This window comes from Peromyscus californicus, unplaced genomic scaffold (genome assembly GCF_007827085.1).
Source record: "Peromyscus californicus insignis strain IS unplaced genomic scaffold, ASM782708v3 Scaffold_15__1_contigs__length_86483966, whole genome shotgun sequence".
Classification (NCBI taxonomy): Eukaryota; Metazoa; Chordata; class Mammalia; order Rodentia; family Cricetidae; genus Peromyscus; species Peromyscus californicus.
The window spans coordinates 79,773,720-79,783,708 of record NW_026294447.1 but is presented as its reverse complement, the minus strand read 5'-3'; positions in this window follow the sequence as shown (position 1 = coordinate 79,783,708).

Sequence of the window (9,989 nt, the reverse complement as noted above, 5' to 3'; positions counted from 1 at the left end):
GGCACAGAGTGGGAGAACAAGGAAAGAGATACCATGATAAATGAAAACACCATTGGGGTAGGGAGAAGCAGAGTGCTAGGGAGGTTCCCAGGAATCCATAAAGATGACTCCACCATAGACTCCTGGCAATGGTCGAGAGGGTGCCTGAGCTGACCTACTCTGGTGATGGGATGGCTGAATATCCTAACTATCATCATAGAACCCTTATCCAGTGACTAATGGAAGCAGATGCAGGAATCCACGGCTGGGTCCCAGGCAGAGCTCCAGGAGTCCAATCAACAAGAGAGAGGAGGGATTCTATGAGCAAGCCACCATGACTGGAAAAAGTACAGACAACCAGCCAAACTAGTGGAGACATATGAACTGGGGACCAACAGCTGAGGAGTGACCAATACTGGGCCAGGCCCTCTGGATGAGCGAGACAGTTGTTTAACTTGAACTGTTTAGGGGGCCCCCAGGGAGTGGGATCGGGACCTGCCCCTAGTCAGCTTTTTGGAGCCTAGTGCCTATGGTGGGACACTGCACAGTCTTGATGCAGGGAGGAGGGGCTTGGACCTGCCTCAGCTGAGTGTACCAGGCTCTGCTGACTCCCCATGGGAGACCTTGCCTTGGAGCAGGTGGGAACTGGGGAGGGTTGGGAGGAGGACTGGGGGGTGGGAGGAGGGAGGACGGGGGAATCTGTGGTTGGTATGTATAATGAATAGAAAATCTCTCTTTTTTTTTTTTTTTTTTTTTTTTTGGAGCTGAGGACCAAACCCAGGGCCTTGTGCTTGCTCGGCAAGCACTCTACCACTGAGCTAAATCCCCAGCCCTGAAAATCTGTTAATTAAAAAAAAAAAAAAGTGCTGGGGTTGTAGCCTTGTGGGTAGGGTGCTTGCCTAGTATACACAGTGCCCTAGGTTAGATTCCCAGAATGTCATAAAACTGGGTGTGGTGGTGCATACCTGTAATCCCAGTCCTTGAGAAGAGGTGACACAAAGGTGTTCAATGTCATTCCCATCTGTGGAAGTAAAGACTCTACTGGTGGGGGACAGGGCGGCAAGCTGGAGACCTGAGTTTGATCCCTAGAACCCACATAATAATGGATGAAGAGAGAAGAGGGCAGGAGAGAGAGAGAGAGAAAACACACACACACACACACACACACACACACACACACACACACACACACACACACACACACGAGCTTGGTGACTAAGGAAACAGATCCTTTTCTTCCAGTGGCAATGGTCCCCAGACACATCCGGTCTGGGGTAGCTGTTAAATTGTTCCTTCTCTCTCTGTTCCAGGTCTCTAGATGGAATTTTCTTCTCTGTCTAGACACCAGGGCTTGAAGAGGGCCCAGTGAGGATGAACTTGCCATTAGGAAGTAAACAAGCGGCACAATAAAGTTATTATGCTCTCGGCTGCGCTTGGAAAATTGCGGCAATTCTTTTTGCACAGAGCCAGCGCCTCTGCAAAGTGTCAGATGGCGTTCACTGGAGCTGGGTGCTCGCTGGCAGACCTCGCGTTTATGAGGCAAGCAGTATCTTACTCACTGCACTCTGCTCTCTCCTGGCTCCTAGATTGGACACTTCTTTTTTTTCCTTCCTTTCCTCCTCCTCCTCCTTTGCTTCCTCCCTCTTCTTTCTTCCTTTCCCTCTTTCCTTCCGTCGCCTGAGCTGGGCAAGTAACCACTGAGCTACATCTCCGGCCCTTAATCTCTCATTTATTTATTTGTTTATTGTTTTCCTTGGATGAGGTCTCATGCAGAACTGGTCTTGAGTTGATGATAGGGTGGAAAGTGACTCCAGCCCCTCCAGCGTTCACTCCCACAGCCTGGGATTTGCTTTCCCACAGTCGGCACAACACTTTTGAAGGGCGGTTTAAGCAATTGTCAAAGGGTTTGGAATTAAACGAAAAATAAGTCAATGGAAAACCATGACAGTTAATTAACTCCAGAATATGCAGATAATCACACAGGGCAGGGTGTTGCAAGCCTGAATCTCAGCATTTGAAAGACTGAGGCAGGAGAATTGTCCGTGAGTTTGAGGCCAGCCTGGATATATAATATACATCAACAGACTGTCCCAGCTGTGTGTCTTGATAGTTACCTGCAATCCCAGCAGTTGGTTTAAAGCAGTTCAAGGGCAGGCTAGGCAATACAGTGAAATCCTGTCCCCACCCCATTCCCGCCCCCCCAAAAAACCCTAAACAAATAAAAGGATGCTATTTCAAGCATTTTTCTAATTTTTTTTAAAACAATGTCTTTTTGTTTGATTGTTTTGTGTAGTAGTTTTTCAATAAAAATCTTGGCTGAGCCTCCAGCTGGCCTAGAACTCATTATGTAAACTGAGCCATCCTCAAACTCTTGGCCATCCTCCTGCCTCATGCTCCCAAGTGTTGAGAGTGCAGGAAACCACGCATCATCACATTTCAAACTTAATGTTAAAGATTGTCATTTTTTTTTTACTCTCACAAATAGAATAACCTCCAATGCAGTTGGTAAATGCACACACTTACTGAACATATATACATGTAGACCCTGGTACATGTACATCTATATCCTGGTGATCAACCTTTAAAGGATTTGTTTTGACCTATGAAAATTTACAAACCAGAGACGCCAGCAAGCTGCCCAAGGAGCAACATGTAATGGGACACAGGTAAAGCCATGGAACATGTGGCAATATATGGATTAATCGTTATGGGCTGATTTAAGATATAAAAGCTAGCTAGCAAAAGGCTTGAGCCCTGGCCATGCAGTTATAGTTAAAAAAAAAATTACAATCCCTTGCTGAATAGTTTGAGGAATTGTCATTTATCCATCAGACTCACAGACTACTCACATCTTACACAATTCTCTCTATGGTGGGTTCACTCATTTGTTCCTTTGTGTGTGCACACGCATGAATATTTTTTTTTTCCTGAACCACTTTAATTGAGTTCTTAGGAGGCTTATAAGGCAACTGTTCCTTTTGCCACTAGGAATTTTGTGTGTATTGTCAAAAACAAGGACATTTTCTTACACAGTTCATACAGTGACCTATGTTACGAATTATTACACGGGGTCGGGGGTGGGGGGGAACCCCGAGGGTATCTCGAGCATGCAGGGAAACTTGCTGGGCAGCTGCAGCCTTGGGCTGGGCAGATACATGCCATGCAGGGCATGGCGGCAGCAGCAGCCAGTGATACACAACCCGTACAATGAATCCACAAGGAGAGTTTATTATAATAGATAGATAAATAGGCAGAGAGACAGAAAGAGGGGGAAAGACAGAGGGGGGTTGAGGGGTGCATACCTTGTGGGAGTGAAGCGGAAGAGGAGAGAAATGCGGGAGTTTTTGCTTAAACAGAGACTTTTACATCAGGACAGGATGGCACTAAGGGGCAGGATCAGCATATTAACATTTCTCCGTTTTGATTATTATAAAAAGAGGTGAGTTATGAGAGCAAGTAGGAGAACAAGGGCACTGAATTCTTGAGACTACTTCAAGCTGGAAAGGGGCAAAGTGGGGCAGAAGGAACCCTGGAGTTACTCATGGCAGGAGGTGTGACTGAAGAAGCATCCAATTAGCTGTCATCGTAGAGATCTCAGGCATCTGTTCCTTTGAATGTGCTGAGAGGGCAGGTTACTAGGAGGAAAAAAAATAGTTTGTTATCATGAATGAATAAGACATGAGAGCAGGTATGTCCTTCATTGGGACAACTTGGAAAGCCAGGACCAGTTGTTAGGCAGATGCCCTCCTGAGCCTGGAGAGGTGGTACCAGCAGTGAACTGAGGGATGTTGTAGCATGAATCTTTTTTTTTAAAAAAAGATTTATTTATTTATTATGTATACAGTGTTCTGTCTGCATATATGGCTACAGGCCAGAAGAGGGCACCAGATCTCATTACAGATGGTTGTGAACCACTATGTGGTTGCTGGGAATTGAACTCAGGACCTCTGGAAGAGCAGTCAGTGCTCTTAACCGCTGAGCCATCTCCCCAGCCCTGTAGCATGAATCTTAAAAAGTCTTATTATATAAACAAACCCAGGGGCCAAGTATTGGGGTGAACACTGAGAGATCAGAGAGACAGAACCAGCCACAGCCAATCCTGTTTCCTCAGACTGGAAGCCTGAGTCCACATCCAGATGGATCTCAGCTGAACTGTTGCTCAAAAGCCTAAAAGCTTAACCAGGCTAGTTCCTGGTCCTCACACCTTATATACCTTTCTGCTTTCTGCCATCAATTCCTAGGATTAAAGGCGTGAGTCACCATGCCTGGCTGTTTCCAGTGTGGCTTTGAACTCACAGAGATCCGGATGGATCTCTGCCTCCAGAATGCTAGGATTAAAGGCGTGTGTGCCACTATTTTCTGGCCTCTATGTCTGTCTAGTGGCTGTTCTGTCCTCTGACCCCAGATAAGTTTATTAGGGTGCAAAATATATTGGGGGACACAACATATCACCGCAGGATGTGTTCTTCAGGATTGTAGGAGCCATCCCATCTGCTATCCCATGGATATTGGGGTGCATCCATCCCAGTTGGCATCCTCAGTTGGGGGTTGGCATCCCCAGAGCTTGTGCCAGCTGGTGCAGGGACTGACATATCTGGAGAGCCCCTTGACCCAAGCAGGAGGAAGGAAACTGCAAAATATTCTCAAAAATGGATGAGGTCAAAATGGGCTCTGGAGATTGTTTTTATCAGAACAGATTTTTGGATGCAGTGGTAGAACTTTTGCCAGGGACCTGTAAGCATCTGTAAGACAGCTGGAATAGATTTACATCATAGCAAAAGGGCTGAAAATTCATAGAAATTCGAGGACTCTTAAGAACTGTTTATAGTCAATGTTGTATCAGTTTATTAAAGCTGCATTTATCAATATTAAAATTTGAACGTCTGGAGTTATATCTGAAAACCATCTATCCTGTACCATGAAGTCTGTGAATGAGGCATAGCTGTCTGTGATTTTAATAGGAAAGTTATTAATGAACTGTCAGTAATCTTGGACTTGGGGCTGTCAAACCGATACCCCCTAGTCATCAAACATCATCAGATCTGAGTAGGATGAATTTAAGAATTGAGACAGCTTTCCAGCTATCCAGGGAGCAATCCCAATTCTCTCTGTGGTTGTGGAGGTGGGGGCAGAAGCCCCCAAGGAAGCATTTGTTCGGGTGGTAGGCCCAGAAGGTCTGACAGATTTTTCTGTGGAGTAGGAATTTGGGGAGATCAACCTACCTGTCTCGGCACGGGGGACAATCGATCTCCCTTGCTCCAGTAATTCACAGTCTGGACAGGATCTCAGCTTTTTACTGCATGGCTAGCCTTGCCTTAAGCTTCCAGGTGAAGGTTCTGTGGCCATCTTCTTGGGAGAAGATGCTGCTGCCAGGAGCTGACATGTCTCTTTATCATAAAAAGCTTTCATATTAAATGCCATATTCTCTGATCTCTACAGGTGTTTGAGAACTGGGAGAACAAAATCTGTCAGATGTATTTATAACTTTGAGAGTATATATATATATTAAGCCATATATATATGTGGCTTAAATCTGAATATAGAGGTTTCCCAGTTAGTTACAGCTTAATGAAGTTAGCAAGGACAGGGGGCTGACCTTTGAGTACAGCCAAATAATAATCCTGAATGACTTATGCAAAAATAATTATTTCTTAAGGTTATACAATATCTCTCTGATTCTGCATAAAGAAGGTCAAGTGTCTTGTCTTATTGCAGAACCATTTTAATTAATAAATATCAATGAGCATTAGATAGCCAATCGGTCCTCTGTGCCAGGGGATTTTAATTCCTAACCTAGTCTTTCAGCCTGTCCTGGGAACAGGGAACACAGGAGGACATATTCTCCACAGCTGTTTCAAGCTGAACTGTGGCGCAGGTATTCAGGAGTCAGGCAATTGGGTATTTATCACCTGACCTAGCAGTAGAGGAAGAAAATAAGTATGTTTGGCTGGGCTGGCCCATGACACATAGACAAGAACCTCTGTTGGCATCCGTGGCAGAGAAAACCCTGCAGGTTCTATAACTGCTGCTTCGATGTTTCTGCCAGCCTGCTGGAATATAGACTAGAGATGGAAGTTAAAGTTTGTGAATGTATTTGGAACCTTCAGGCCTGTAGTTTTGGTAACTGGAGAGCAGGAGAGAAAAATGCCATCTCAGACATGTGAGAAAGACTCCTGAACTGGAACAGGGATGGGACGTCTGAAAAGCAGCAGTAGACTCATACTTATAGGTTTGAAATTCTGAGCTTGTGACCCAAATAGTATCAGAATTGTATTCATGTTAAAATCTGAAATTTATAATCTTAAGCGTTAGTGCTGCTATCCTATCCTGGCATAAGAGCATGCTATCCCCACCCACCCACCTGAGCGGCTGTGGAGGAAGGAATGCCAGGCTGTGACTGAAATTCCCTCTGCCCACCCAAGCAGCTGTGGAGGAAGGAACGCCAGGCCAAAGCCAGAGGACTTTTCCTCGGCCCGTAAAACAATGGGGAAACAATGTGCAGGCAGACGGCAATTCCCTAACCTCCTTCCATACTGATGATGTGAGTGCCGGGCGCCCCACCCACGATGCCCTTAGTAAAGATGGCTGTGAGGTCACATGACCTGCCTGTTTTGACCTTAACCAAGATGGTGGCTAGACCATGTGACTGCCCTTGCTTAAGATGACAGCTTGTCACACGGTTGTCCTTATTTAAGATGGCACTTCCTGATCATGTGGTCACCCCTATCAAATATGGCACCTGACCACATGTTCATGTGGGGAGTTTTTGTTTCTGTTTTTTGGGGTTTTTTTTTTGTCAAGGCAAACTGAACAGAAAAGGAACAGGCAAAACGCAGTATTTAAGTTAAGTAGAAACAAGTTAACATGGCCATCTCTCAAGCCCTGGTAGCGGCAGCAGCAGAGGAAAGGCAGGCTGCTGGGGGAGGGAGGGCAGGGCTCCAAGCAGTCAATGGAGCTCTGATTGCAAGGCAGGGAAAAGGTGGTCTGTTGGAGAGGCTTGACTCTGCATGGCTTGGCCCGTGAGGTGGCAGCGGGGACAGAAATACAGTCAACTAACCAATTATTGGTGCAGCTAGTGTAAGGATTCTGTCCTTAATTATGTCATTAGACGGTGTCCCACCCTAAAAAGCGGGTGGGCCCTCTGTGTGTTTCTCTCTTTCCTTTCTGCTCCTTCCTTCCGTCTGTCCTCTCTCTCCCTCTCTCTCTCCCCCCATCCCAATAAAGTTCTAAAAAGGTAACTATGGCTCATGACTCTCCTCCAGTACTCTCCTCCATCGGCATGGCTGCCACAGGTGGCAACGCACCGTTTAACCAACATTGGTGCTGTGACTCAGATACACCACCGAGCACCAGGACCTGCTGTGACCGCTGCCGCCTGCCGCCTCTTCCCCCATCCAGCAAGACCACGAGCGCGCATGTGTCCCTGGCCACCTCCACTGGACCCCCACACAGCTACCTCTGCCGTCACCACAGTGAGTCTGCCATTCTCACAGCTGCAGTCTGAGCTATATTCTTTGTGACACCCCTGGGGTGTCGTCCTCAGGCTGTACTGGCAACGGCAGGCACATTTTTGCTCCTGACGAGGGGGTCAATGGTGTCTAGGGTTCAATGGTGGACTAACTGCAGTACAGTCGCAGCCCTCACCTTCCCTTGATGAAGAGGAACGGTGACTTGAGCTGATTCATAGATCTCTCTCCACTCTTTGGGGATGCCCAAGATTGTAGTCTGATCTTGGTTTGTTATTTTAATTTTTTATTTTTCTCTCGACTATAGCCATGGGACAAAGGGGCAGATACCTTGGTGGATGGGGGTGGGCACTGGTAAACCTGGCCACATAACAGCATAAACCTGGCCACATAACAGAGTCACGGGAACTTCTGCCAGCGAGCGGGCAAATAAGAGTTACTTTATCTCCAAGCTTTCTGCTAAAGCTGTAAACCCTTCTCCCTCCCCACTTCTGCAACCTTTTCTGTCTGACTTCCACTGGCAGTGGGCGGGCTCAAATGGGCGGTTTCTATGACTCTCCCTAACTCACCTTGAAAGATAAGTGAGGGACAGATAGCTACCGGACCACCTGCTAGACACTTGTAGGCCCCCCCCCCCCCCCCACTAAGGTAAACCGTCCTTTTGGAGACAATCTGTCTCCCAGACCGAGTGCCTGTCCCCTAGATGCATAGCTTTGTTTCTTGTGCCAATCAGGTTCAGGTCTTCTCCTCTTTCTCACCGCCCAGAGCAACATTTTTTTTTTAAATTACTAAAGTTTGGCCTTAGCTTAGGCTTGTTCGCACTAGCTCTTATAACTTAAATTAACTCGTTTATATTCATCTACATTCTGTCATGTGGCTTGTTACTTCTCCTCAGCACAGTATGTCCCATTTTTTTCCATATCTGGCCAGCGAATTCCACGAAGAGTTTCTAGCTCTGGTGGGTAGTCCGGCCTATCCTCTCCTGCCTAGCTATTGTCCGTTCAGCTCTTTATTCAACCGATCAGAAGGTGCCAGAGCAACTTCTTAAATCCAAGGGGTTTCCTCTCACCAGGCGCTCCAAGCTGGGATGCAGACTGACCAGCTATCAGCACTCCTCCCTGGCCCTGCCAGGAAACGGGCAGCGGAGGAAAACAGCAACAGTTTTAACTTTTAGTGACCTACAGATTTTCCCCTATCCTATCACCGTAAGTTTATAGTTGAACACATTTATGATAGACTCGTAAGGCTTTCACCCGACCACAGTGAGGATAGATCTCTATTACAGAAATTCCTTTTCAGATTTATTCCCACTGCTATCTGGCACCACCCTTGTCCCTCCCCTTTGGGGTTGCAAATAAAGTTGCCAGGAAGCCTCTGGTGGGGACCTTGCCTTCTTGTGTTGTGTAGTAAACATGAGGTATTGCTGCTGGGGAAAGGACGTAGACCAGTCCCCAGAGAAGGAGGAGAGAGAGGATGGAATTAAGAGGATTGAATTGAGAGAGTGGAATTGAGGGAGTTGAACGGAGAGAGTTGAACTGGTGGCTGAATAATGGTGGCAGACGACTAAACGAATTGGACAAGAGAGCTTCGTGCATCTGGATTCGTTTCCCGTGTCGATGGTATCGTCCCTACTGGGCCCCTGGGATAGTATAGTATTTTAATATTATACAAAAGTACAGTGTCCCCAAATCTCCTCAAGACTGCTGGTGGGCAGGAGAAAGCAGTGGGACTGCTTAGCCATGCTGGGTGCCAATGTTACGAATTATTATTATGTGGAGGGGGACCCCGAGGGTATCCTGCATGTGCAGGGCAACATGCTGGGCAGATGCATGCCACGCAGGGCATGGTGGCGGCGGCGGCGGCAGTGGCTGCCAGTGATTCACAGCACAGAAGAATGCATCCACGTGGAGAGTTTATTATAACAGACAGATAAAGAGGCAGAGAGACAGAAAGAGGGAGAAACACACACACACAGAGAGAGAGAGAGAGAGCGAGAGAGAGAGAGAGAGAGACAGAGACAGAGACAGAGACAGAGACAGAGAGGGAGGGAGGGAGAGAGGAAGGAAGGAAGGAAGGAAGGAAGGAAGGAAGGAAGGAAGGAAGGAAGGAAGGAAGGAAGGAAGGAAGGGGATGTCAAGGGGTGCACACCTCTTGGGAGTGAAATGGAAGAGGAGAGAGAGAAAAATGGGCAAAGTTTTTCCTTAAAAAAAAAAAAGACTTTTACGTCCGTACACAGGATGGCGCCAAGGGGCGGGATCAGAATATTAACAATGTCAATAAAAGTTTCTTTTTGACACTAATCCTTTAATACCTAATCCAAAGTCTCCTTAAGTTTCACAAGCTGTCAAACAGTGTCCTTCACATGCCTTGTCCACCATCCAACTCAGAAGTGGGCATTGTGCTTGGTTGGCTGTGACAGCTCGCAGTCACTTCGCATCTGGCATGAAAGCTTGGTCAGGTATTTTGTAGAATGCCATTCGGTGTGGGTTTGGCTGACATTTCATCATCATTAGATTAGGCTTTTGTGTTTAAGCAACCCTACAC